Source organism: Mchenga conophoros, linkage group LG23, assembly GCF_057382185.1.
Source record: "Mchenga conophoros isolate Kocher_MC1m ecotype Shallow Benthic linkage group LG23, M_conophoros_male_GT1.1, whole genome shotgun sequence".
Taxonomy (NCBI): domain Eukaryota; kingdom Metazoa; phylum Chordata; class Actinopteri; order Cichliformes; family Cichlidae; genus Mchenga; species Mchenga conophoros.
In genome coordinates, this window is record NC_140547.1 from 6312389 (window position 1) to 6324539 (window position 12151).

General features: G+C 38.6%; 1 protein-coding gene across 4 annotated transcripts in view; it reads left to right on the forward strand.

Moving 5' to 3' along the window:
• Positions 1–12151, forward strand: part of sbno2b (strawberry notch homolog 2b) — a 61362-nt gene that overhangs the window by 1176 nt on the left and 48035 nt on the right. The window lies entirely within an intron of this gene.

Consider the following 12151-nt stretch of genomic DNA (forward strand, 5'->3'; position numbering starts at 1 on the left):
GGCTGAAAGTTGTAAGCGTACTTGGTAACAATAAACTTTGTGCGTGTAATACATGTTTCCGCACACTTCTTTTTCATTATATGATTATGACGTGTATGTACCACTGTTAGGAATGTTGTGTTTGTCAAAGAGGTGGCTAAAGTATGCGAGTATTCTGTGCCAGGGTGCTTTAACTTATTATAGTAGAAGGGTCCGGATTAAACACGCCACTGGTCATGTCTTCCACGAATTTAAGCTATATGTTTAATACAGAAAAAAATCAGATTGATGTGGCTGAAACCAAACACATTGGAGCGTTTGGATTTGACTCATAAGGAAATGAAAATGGCTCCCACATAGCTGTCCCCTCCAGTTCTTTCCTGCAATTTTCGCTATTTGGTTTCCACTGTGTTTCTCGCCTGCAGCAAAGGCTAGTCGAGCCCTATGCAAGCCTTGACACAGTAGGTTGCCATGGTGCCTGGCTATTTTTCTAATTATGTCATTCTCCTTTTGTTGATGGATAGTATTTGGTGGCTGCGAAATGAACAACATGCTAGGCTTTTGTCACAGTTTTAGTCAAAAATATCTAAACCCCTGTGATGAGGTCAATTGACTTGGTGTTGTTTGTTGTAAAATCCCTCTTGCAGCCAAATCTCCCCCACTCTCCTGAACTTAAATGGAAACAGACAGGGTTTTTTTTTTTTACTTATTATATCACCTACCCAGCAACTTAAGTACTACACTAGAATATAATGCTTTTACAGATACCCATACATAGAGAAAAGTGGCTTTGAATTTAAGGGAAGTTTTGTTGGTTTGGTTAAAACAAATAAAGTACCAGTTAATCACTCATGTAATAATAGCTACTTTTGGTAACCATGCATACCAGGCTGTATTTTAAGTGCGTGTATAAAAAAAAGGTTTGCATGAGCAATAACAGTGGTTGAGCTCCACTTCTACTTCTGTGTGTGTTTATGCTGAACAGCTCCCCTTTTCTAATTTTCCTCTGTGCCAGACAATTGATGGCTGTCTGCCCTGCAGGGACTCTGAGGGTCACTGCACACTAGATCTGTTGGCACCATGTTTAGAGCCTGCAGGAACTACAAAGATGACACACAGAGAATATGTGGGTGTTTCACATAGCAGGATTAGCAAGTTGCATATGCTTTAAAAGTGTTAAGACATGTCCTCTGAAATTTTTACTATTTTTAAATAGTAATGTATGTTCAGGCTTTGTTTAACGCAAGAGTATTACACATGCAGTACAAGGGTTGCTAAAAGGTCCAGTAACATCCACCGGATGACGTTGGAAAGTTGTTGGAAAGAGTATTTTGAATGTAGATCAAGACACGCTGTTTAAATCATAAAATACAAAAGCTTTACATGTGAAGATTTTACACTTTAAAAAGTAACTTGTAAAGTGTAGTGATTGTGCAAAACCTGTATATTGTAATTTATCTGAAGACATAACAGTCTGCTTATTGTCTGGTTTGTAAATGAAGTGCTCATTGAATGACAAAAACTGAATTGAAAGTAGACCTTCTGATGTCAGGAAAATTTTTTAGGGGAGAGCAGTAAGGGATGTTTTTCACTAATTGCCTATGGTTTCTGCTTTTAGAAAAACTTACCTATGACTCGGGTAAAAGTTTTCAGAATTTACTTTACGTTTACATGATGAGAAATATTTTCAGGGTTATTTTCATGTAGATTATGGTTTTAAAATACTTTCTGACTTGAGATGAAATTGGGAAATTAGTTACTCCTGGTCTTATTGGTTTGGGGAGGCCAAACAGCTGTGATGCACTACTAAGCAATGGCTCATGCCCCCCACTGTTTGTGATTTGGCCTCCATTCTCCTTCAGCCCTTGTCTTTGCTAGCTTGTTCCCCCTTTCTCCAATTGGTGCCAGTGATAAATCTCATTTATTGCCTTTGGGTTGATTAGAGTGAGAGTAAAAATGTGAAGTGGAGGAGGGGTATCGGCCCTAGGTAATTCGTTTGATTCAGTTCCTGCTTTCCTGGAATCTGGGCTTCATTAGGTAATAGTTCGTGTACTAAAAAAAATATAAATGTTTGGTGATAGGAGAGTGAAAGCACAAGTAGGAGTTGTTATGAATATGTGGCAATGGGGCTCACCTCTTACACTGTATTATGAAACAGCCTTTTATGATAGGCTGTCTGAGTATCCCCTGTCCCCTTTCCAGACCTGGAGCCCATGTGGATCTCTCCCAAGCCACATCAGAGGTTCGTGAGACATGACTGAAATGCAGGAGAGCATACCACACTCTGGCATGCCTCGTTGCTTTACTTTATGATTTTCTGTGGAAAAAGTGTGTCAGAATACTTCTAAGAAACTCAGACAATGATTTCAAACTGGGACTCATCCAGGAATTAGATATAAGAGAAATGTTAGTCTCCACATAGATTGATAACCGAGTACAGTGCGTGTCAGTGTTTCAGTTATCAGACTAGATCCATATCTAGCTCCACATGGTAACTAGGGAAGAATAAGAAGAGTGGTTAATTATATGCCAACATACAACCTAGTTTGTGAAATTTTTTTAAATGCGTGAAAGGAGATTTGAGGTGTAAATTTTTTTTTAATGAACAATTTAAAATAATGTGTTTTTATGTCTGCTGTTGACCCTTGTTAAACGAGCACCCTACTGTGTTTCCCTGACATGTATTGAACCTAGTCCTAGATTAAAAAACGTGTTCAGTCGTGTAAAACTAGGATTAGTTCATGTCTTGGTAACAGAGCCATAGAGTTTAGACCTTTTAATTGTAAGTATAGTAGTTTCAAGTGAATTTAAGATAAAGTTTTTATTGAAATTACACATTAATGCTTCTTTGCAAGTATTTAGAGGTCAACTGATACTGGCTTTTTGGATCTGTTGCAGAGAATGATTGTGGGAATAAATAATAATAATAATAATAGTAACCGGTATTGTATGTCAGGGATGCATCCTGAAAGTCGAGGACTCAAATCATCAGTCAAAGATTGCTGAATATACTTAGTGGACCATTCGTTGACAACATGCTGCATTGCGGTTGAACGTTAAGAGAAGTTGAAATTGAAGGTGAAGTGAAACTTTTTTACCTGCAGAGGCTTTCCTTTTAGGTAACTTGTCTGACGTTAAGTTTAGTGTTATGGGAAGTTTGAAACCTGTGTGTGTGTGTGTGTGTGTGTGTGTGTGTGTGTGTGTGTGTGTGTGTGTGTGTATGAGTGGGTGAGTGCAAAAGAGAGAGAGGAATTAACGTTACCAGTAGCCATAGATACTTTGAAGTTTATGCCAACAGCAGTGATTAATTACTATAATCCACCATAAAGTTTCTAGACATGTAATAGTATCAGCGAAGTCTTCAGTTATGTGTTGTATACTAGTTTTTTCTGTCCCATAAGAATGGAAATAACAGGCTTTGTCATGCAACTTTATGATGCTGTTTCTCTTCCTGCCCCTCATTACTGCAAAGTTGTTCCAAACATTCAAGGTTACCAGCTAGTAAACCAGACTATAGACACAGTAGCATTTCAAACCTTAAAAGAATTTAATGCAAGAGCTCACATTTCGAACAAGTGTTTGGTGCCTTTGTGCTTAAAGGTTAGCTTCTTTAGTCATTTTACAAATATGTTTGATCCCAACGTCTAAGGTTTCCCAAAGTTGTCAGTGTGAGTAAATATTTGTCCTTCCGTAGTAGAGTGACACTGAATTTCCAAGAATATATAATGGGTCTAACAATGAAGGGGGGGAAAAGAAAGACTTGTCGGTCTGTGCGGGTCAGCTTACTCTGATGCATAGCTCAGCCACTTCAGTTTCATGTAAACCCTGAACCAAATCTTAACCTGCCTCATCCTGCAGTAAGTGTATTTGTACTGTTGGCAGTAACTTAATTACCCTTGTCCTTAAAAAATGGCTCAGTTAATGTCACTTGACATCATCCAGTTTGATTTATGTGTATGTGAATGCGTGGCTTTGTTTTTTTGTTTTGCTTTGTTTTTAAGTGAGGCAAGTTAGAGTTTTCCTTGTTTTTAACATATCTGTGACATTTTATGAAGCAGTGGCAATGGTGGAGATGGAATTTGTGAAAAGACCGAATGGATTTGGAGTTATAAAAAGAATGGATTATGGTAAACATTACCACTTACTAAAGTAACACATTGCAGTACTTTACCGGAACTGCATTTGAATATTGTCTAAGTAATGACATAATACAAGTTTTTGAAATTTTTCTTTTATTGACCATTGTGATAAAGATGGCAGTTTTTTGTTTATTCAACTTTTCTTCAAAGATCCCCCACCCAAAACATCATTGACATGTTAGCCTTTTCTGACAGAATTTGTACTGGGCCTCATATTCATTATTTAAATGAGTTCCACACAGCACTTTTCATCGGTTTTAGTCATATTTGGCTTTGCATGTTTTCTCTATTGTTTTAGTTTGCATTTTGTCCTCGGTCTGTCTGTGCTTTTGTTTTTTCTCTTCTCTTTTCTCATTACCCAGCCAGTTTCAGTAGATGACTGCAATTCCTGGAGTCTTGGTCTGCTGAAGATCTGTTCCTATTATAAGGGAGTTCTTCTTTTCCACTGTCGCTGAGTGCTGATTGTTTGGGTTCCCTCTATAGTATTGTAGGGTCTTTACCTAACATTATAAAGTATGACACATAGGGTTTCTGGATGGGATTACTTTACCATTTTATTCTACTTCAGAATAGGGCTGCTCGATTATGGCAAAAATGATAATCACGATTATTTTCACTGAAATTGAGATCGCGATTATTTGACGATATTTATTTAACCCTTTAAGACCTACTATAGAACCAAGTCCGCCAGAGCTTATATTATTTTTTTACATGTTGTAGTGCCATTTGTGGGAGCATTTCAAGTTGCTAAATAACTGTTATAGCCCATATTTTAATAATATGTATGCATTAAGTCCATAGTAACTACATTAATTGCAAAAAAGTGCAATAAACTACAAAAAAATTTATATCGTTTTTGTTTTGTTTTTTTTACATATATTTCTACTTGGAGAAATTTAAGAGGTTTATCCCTCAAAACTTTAAATACAAAAAAGTTGCAAAAAATAGTTTACAACAACAGGAAATTTATTTTGAGTGTCTTCATAGTTTTATTTTGGAGATACACCAATTTTTATATACTGCAGGAAAAACAAAAAAAAAAACAATCCTATGATGCAAATTTGCAAAGAAAACAGCATGTGCATCAAAATAAACTATTTCCAGCAGTGCAAACATCCCAGAAACTATTCAGAAAAGTCAAACATGACCAGTAGAGGTTTTTAAGGCCTACAAGTAAAAAACTACATTTCCGCGAAAATGACGTCACTTCCGGTTTCGGCCAGGAAATGGCGGACATGCGACAGTTCGCGCTGACGTTTGTTTCACTGTGGGAAGTGTTACGAACAGCTGATCGGATTGGCAAAGCGTGTTTCTGGAATATTATGTTTTTGTTCCTGCAAGCGCTTTTTATGCAATTTTTGCAAAGCTTTATGTGGAAGGAAACCGTGACCGAGGACAAGCTGATGGCATAAGATGTAAGTACAACTCCTCCGGTTTCATATGCAAAACAAATTATTGCGCTAGCTTACGTGGTTCAGGTTCTACAGGGATTTAAAAATAGTTACACAAAACGGAGCATGCTGCTCTGACCGGATTTAAAGGGTTAACAATGACTTTAAAAAATAATATAAAATAGTGTGCAACACCACTGAAGTTTTTTTTTTTTTTTTTTTACCTCTCTTTTCAACCAACAGCAGTCACTCTCCTCTCCAAATAACTTCTGCTTAGCTTTCCGAGCTTCCCTCGGGTCCTCTTAATCAGCGGTCCCCAACCTTTTTTGCACCACGGACCGGTTTATGCCCGACAATATTTTCACGGACCGGCCTTTAAGGTGTCGCGGATAAATGAGGGAGGGGCTAATAATCGGCTCAGTCATTTTTAATGATCGTTGAAAGCCCAGATCGTAATCGTGATTAAAATTCGATTAATTGAGCAGCCCTACTTCAGAATAGTGTAATGCATGGTGACACTTTAAATTTAGATATATATTGTTGCTTTTTCACCTTACTGTCATCTTACGTTTACACAGCAGATCAAAGCCGCTGTGTGCAGTCTCTGCTGGTATCTGGAACACCTGAGCACAATGTGTTATAAGGTGTTTCATGTTCCTCGTATAATTTTTCTGTAAATCTCATAACAGTGTATGCTCTTTGACAAGCTGTTCATCAAAATAATCTGTAGTAATTAAATAAAGAGCTTATTCTGTGATGGGGCCACCAAATTGCAACTTTAATTCTGACTGACTCATCTGGGACTTATCATATCATACAGTAGGCACTTGTTCTTTGTAATTATTTTCAGTTTACAGTAATTTGGTCTTCTGATCACAATGATATAATTTTTTGAACATGCTTTGCCTGTCTGATTTATTTTCAGCATGGCTTGTTGGTTTCAAGTAGTGTTGTTCTAGAGTATAAAGGCAGCCTAGTCAGTGAGCCAGCTCCTATGTGAAATAAAAAGGATGAACTGAAGTTTGCAAAGTGACATAGACAGCCAAAGATACACTCCTGTGAGCTGTGCAAATGGTGCAATATTTTCATGCCTGCCAGATAACTGAGGTCAGTTTTAGTGGAGCAGAGAGTACTGTCTGGACTTGAACCGTGTTAGGGCACAGTTCACAGTCCAGACTATTTCGTTTGCCTGTGCTGTGTTGTTTGCTTGTGAACCATGCATCTGCTAGCTTTTGTTGGGTGTTATGACTGACTCTCTGAATAACCATGGCTGAGAGGGGTGGTTATGGGGGTGGAGATTCAGACGCATTGAGCCAGCTGCCTCCAATCGGCAGCAAAATCTCTTTGGAGTTCAGACTGGGTGAGAGGCAATAGCTAACGCTACTGGCTTCCATGCACAGGATGGAGGTGGAAAGAGGAATGGACGTAAGGGAAACTGGGACAAAGAGATATATACACCATATACTGGGTTGCCACACAGCAGGAGGAACTGTAGTGGAAAAAAGAAAACAACTGGGCATTGGTCGAAAGAAAGGAGTTAGGCATAGTGCAGTAATCATAATATGTTATTTTCACATTAGAATGCAACGTTAACTGCATTTTAATATTCATACAGCAGTATATATCATAAATGACTTTAAAATGGCGCAAGGAACAATATTTTAAATCAGCCAAGACACATACATGATGAAAAAGTTCACTGGCTTTGCTTATATAGGTGTGAGTAAAAATCCTTAAGAAATATCACAAGGAGCTGAGCTTTTTTAAAAGAAAAAAAATTGGTTTAATATTTTTTGTGGGGGAGTAAAATAAGCTGTTGTCTATTCACCTAAAAAGTTTAACCAGAGTAGTCAAGGCAAAAAAACTGTGCAACACTAGCATACGCTATCATCCCTCTATTCTGAGGAAATTAGATGACAGAGGAAAACGGGGCAAAGAGGCAGCTAAGTGGATCGTTCTCTCTTTGATCAAGTCAGCCTTTGATCTATTTCTGGTGAGCTGGTGGTAGAAGTAGAGGGATTTGCTCCTAAATGAGTGCCATCAGGCAACTGTAAAGCATTGTTTTACTCCTTTTTTGCTCTTTTGCTCTTATTATTATCCAAATTGTTTTTGCCCTCACCTTTTTTCTCTCCGTACTCTTCCTGTTCTCCGTTATCGCTCCTTGTTCTTATTTACCACAACAAAGCCATCCTCTCACCCACAAGAGCTCGATTAAGTTCTCGCTTTAAGGATAAATTACTTTAATGTCTCATTCAGCTTGTGTTTGTGGCCACAAAGATATTCATCATCCCGGCAAAATGGTGCTGAATAACCATTTGGAGTTGGTTGATGAAGATGTAATTAGGATTAATTGGTATTCACTTGCAAGCAGCGAAATCTGTGAACCCAGCCTTTCATTTAGAGCAGACCATTCAAATAAATGCCCATTTGTTTTATGAAAGGTGTTCCTGTGTGCTGTCCCAGTCCGTAGAGGCTCTTTGATAAATATTTGTACAAGAGAAATGCAGTAACAACAGACTCCTAAAACCAAATTTGTTTCCATTTCCCGACTTTGATAAGACAGCTGATTCAGTTACACCGTTATTCGATCATTATTCTCTATCCAGTGTCCTACTCAGTTACTGGGCTGTTAACAGTCCCTTTACGGCAATGCTGAATGGAATTTCCTTTCTGGCAGTGGGAACCGGGAAAGATAGGTAGCTAATGTCTGTGTCCTTCCATGTATGTGCTTAAGGGCTTGCGTCATGTCTGTGCATGTGCACACCGTGTCAAGTATGGACCCTTTGTGTTGAAAAAGGTGCTGATTAATAATGTAGGCTGTTTTGAATGATGGCATCCAGCGTTTCCCTGGGAAGTAACTTGTTCCTTTTATGAATATTTCATCACAGCAACTAATGAATCCAGCCAGTCAAGCCAATCATAACCAGCCAACAGCCCCCTTGCTGCTTTGGTGTAGTGTAGCTGGGCCCTAATCATTTCTAACCTGATTACTGGTGATGCTGATGGACTCAGATGGGTCATGAGTAAGTGGTGTACATTGAATTGAATGTTTGTTGTTATCCAGCTTGTTAGTAGTAAAGACAGAGACATACTACAACAGTATACAGAGTGACAGATGCCAACAGAGGGCTGTCTACATATTTCTACAGTACCTGCAATAAATGTGCAGTTACGTTTTTTTTTTTTTCATGAATCCATTTTTTACAGACCTACCGTTTAGTCAAATGAGCCCCTGTGCTTCACCTAAAAAGCACTGCTGCAAGAAACATTAAAGGGCTATAAAGAGATGCAAAATGACTACAGGATATGCTAAAAACCCAAGGAAACCTGTCCCTATGTCCTAGGGACTGTGTAATGTCCCTATAAGTCCCTAGGGCATATAGGGACACCACATGACAACTGTGATGTGGTACTAGATGGGAAAAGTAGGGGACTTTCACAAGTATTTGCCAAGGTGCTTATTGTCTCATGTAATGTCCATGGTAACTTTGGGAAAAACAGACTCATGTGAAATAACTTTAATTCCTTTTTCCTGGCATTTCCACTCATAGATTTCTCCACACTGGTACTGCAGTGACCTCAGAGGTTCAGCTGCACAATAGCATCAGCTGTGTCTCCTCCAGACTGGTTCATCTAGTACTTTTATGCACCTTACTGAGTGCATAGAGCACTTAACAAAAAATCTAATAAATATATAGCACGTACAAAGGCGCTGAAAAAATTGGTTGACATAATGAGGTTTTGACACCTTGTGAGCCGCAAGGAGCTGATTATGCAAATGTGGTTAATGAATGAAGCACAGCTAAACTTCTGAATACTTCCCGTAACCCTACTGAAAAGAAAAGATGATATTAGTATGATTTGAAGTAAAGGAATGCATATTAATGCTACAAGACGGGGGATTAACTATAGTGGGTAAACTGCATAACATGGGATATCATTTATTTACTTTTTGCACTGGTCTTGGTCTTGAAAACAGGATATGGCGCATCTGAGATATCTTGCTTTCATAAAGGAAGACATTTATATATTACTAGACCTAAAATGTATTAAGATAATGTCTACAGAGTTACTTCATGTAAAGCATAGAGCATGATTTCATTATGAGTCAGGAAGAGAAAAAAAATCACTGTTTGTGAAATTCTGATTGTCAGTATCAACACTCCACATGTGAGTTTTCATTTGTCAAGTGAGGTGGCACACACGCGCTAGGCAGGGTGGTGCTTCTCCTCGTGAGTGTTAATCGTGATTTACCAGCTTAAGGAAGTCACACTTCCCTGGATGATCTCCATGTGCTCTGGCAGCCACAAGGCCACCAGCAGTCAGTCAGCTAGTTCAGTATATGCCAGACTCCCTTTTCACTCTCATTATTGGTACTTGCAAGCTGATAGTGGATTGTGTAACAGGGTGGTGGTGCAAACAGGCAGGCACATATCATGTCTTGGAAATATTGTTTCTAAAAATGTCATGTTACTAAATGTCCACATTTGTGAAAGGGCTGTTTGCTTATGGCAAAAAATCATGCCTATGAGTTTTTCTGTCAATTCTGTGATAACAGTTATGAGTAACAAGATAACTAAGAAAAATCATGCTTTTGCTAAACTTTTTAAATGGCCAAGCAGCAGCAGGCACACATGTCTCAGGAAAGCTGCACAGGACCCACCAAGAAGATAGAGTGCCCCTGCAGGTTCTCCTTTGGAAATGTTGTTATGACTTTTACTTCCTTTATCTATATCTTGTTGATTAAAGGCTCTTTTTGAATTATCTTGGGTGAAACGGTGAGTGAGTTGGACTTTTAGGGAATTGCCAAAGTGCACAACTGTAAAGAAAAAATGGTAACTACATTTATTACATAAAGCAAAATGCAAATTTATGGTTAAACAATAATCGTATATAAGATATCTTGTTTTCACAATTATTAGAAGCCAAAATTATATTTAAAGAAAAATCACATCGTCCTAGTTTGTAGCCTCTTAAGTTAATAGTGTGTGGATTTGTTTCAGGTTTTAAGGATTTTGCAAATACTGCAGATGAAGTGGCCTAATTTGTTTTTAGTGAGCTCTTGCATCAGACCACCCAGGAAGAGGGAGAGAGATGGACTAGGAGACTCACATGGGAGAGGGCTGCACAAAAACCAGCAGTAACCTCTGACTTAATTAACAGATTTAAGAGATTACACTGCAGAGTGCTTGCTTTCACTTGCTCTGTTACATTTTTTGTAGGACATTAACCTTTTTTTTTTCCTTTTTTGTAGCACCCTGTACCTTAAAAAAAAGAACTGCATGAATTGTGTATGTTGAGGAAACTCCTTGTGCCCCTTGCATTACAGTGGACATTTTTTGTTTTCTTCTCACTGCCCACTACTGCCAGCCCTCTTCCTTCTGCAGATAGCCCTCTTCATCACACCCCTCTTCCTCTCTGCAGGAGTTAGGAGTAGTAGGGGGGTTTTCTGTTTTCCGGTAATGAGAGACCTTACAGGAAGGGCAGATCTGGGACCACAGTTACAATGATCAGTATCGATTATCCTCCGGAGCTCTCTGGAGGGAGAAGGGGGAACGAGGGACATTTTCTGTTGCTAAGAGACAATAACTGGCATGGTACTAGTGGGTGACGTGGGTTTAGGTGGTAGGGGGGACAAGAGACAGGGCATTATGGGAAGCAATTCTGCCTTTTAAATCAATGAGAAAATGCATTGGTGGACTTAGGCTAGTATTTGAAGATGAAGAGGCTATGGAACGATGGAGCTCCTGTCTGCTAAGGCTAATGAGGAAGACTGAGTGGTTCTAGCTATGACAATTCTTGACTTAGATCAGTGGGCTAGCTAACAAACATCTACTATACTATGATGTTAGTAAGGAATTACATAAATGTTGTAACTGTAGTTTCATGGACATCATTTCAAAACAGCAGAATTCTAAGTGCTACATTGTCTGACATCTAATGGTTAAAAGCAATAAAAACTGCTTCTCGTGTGTGCTTTTTTGAACTTTGGTTCTTTGTGGAGAACGCTGCTGTTGTTTTACTTGTGTTTAGAAAAACTTTATATCCCATCAGTACTGGATTTAATGCATCATATCTTCACCCTTGGGATATATGGGCTTGGCTTTTTTAAGGACTCTTGTGTTTCTATATCATCTGTGTTAGTCTCTTTATCTGCTAGCCAAAAACCTATGCAAATGGACTCCTGTGCAGTACCATAAGGCCCGCATGTTTCAGCAGAACGTTGGTATCGGCCATGTTAACTGATACTATCAGCAATTAAAATGACATCATTGTAAGCAGGCGATGTTTATGTGTTGTGTTACATCCATTTTTTTGATGGCTAAAAGTAGGGTAATGAAGGGCTGAAAGAGCTTAAAACTGTGTTTTTATAATAAAGATTTCTTTGTTTCCCTGCAACAAAAGGGGATAAAATAAGAACAAAAATAAAGAAATAAATACTTCAGTATTGGGCATTGGCCAGACATGATGGAGCCATAATGTTACAGCTGAGTTAGTGATGCCGAATTGGTTAGGAAATTGAATGGTGCAAGCAAAACCAAAGCGTGGCGTGCACTAGGAGCTGTGATGACACTTTTGGCATGCATTTGCAAAGCACTGTCCTTACGTTGCTACACTAAGTAGATTTATGCAACACCAGCA